The following is a 201-nucleotide window of genomic DNA, read 5'->3' as shown; positions in this document are numbered from 1 at the left end:
CACAGTGATGGAGCTCGTTAAAACCGCACAAACAGGACGAGGACCTGAGACTCTCTGCGTCTGTGTGTTTGTGTGAACACCTGGTACACCTGGTCAGGGCGTCTACCTGTCTGTCTCACTGCCAGAGGAAACTGGAGCGTACACTTTATCTGATGTTCAACGCTGGTCGGGCTGCAGCTATCCAATACTTCATCGATTAAT

This window comes from Morone saxatilis, unplaced genomic scaffold, assembly GCF_004916995.1.
Source record: "Morone saxatilis isolate NCDOM2014 unplaced genomic scaffold, NCSU_SB_2.0 Contig12, whole genome shotgun sequence".
In the NCBI taxonomy this organism is placed as follows: Eukaryota; Metazoa; Chordata; class Actinopteri; family Moronidae; genus Morone; species Morone saxatilis.
This window is presented reverse-complemented; position numbering follows the sequence as displayed.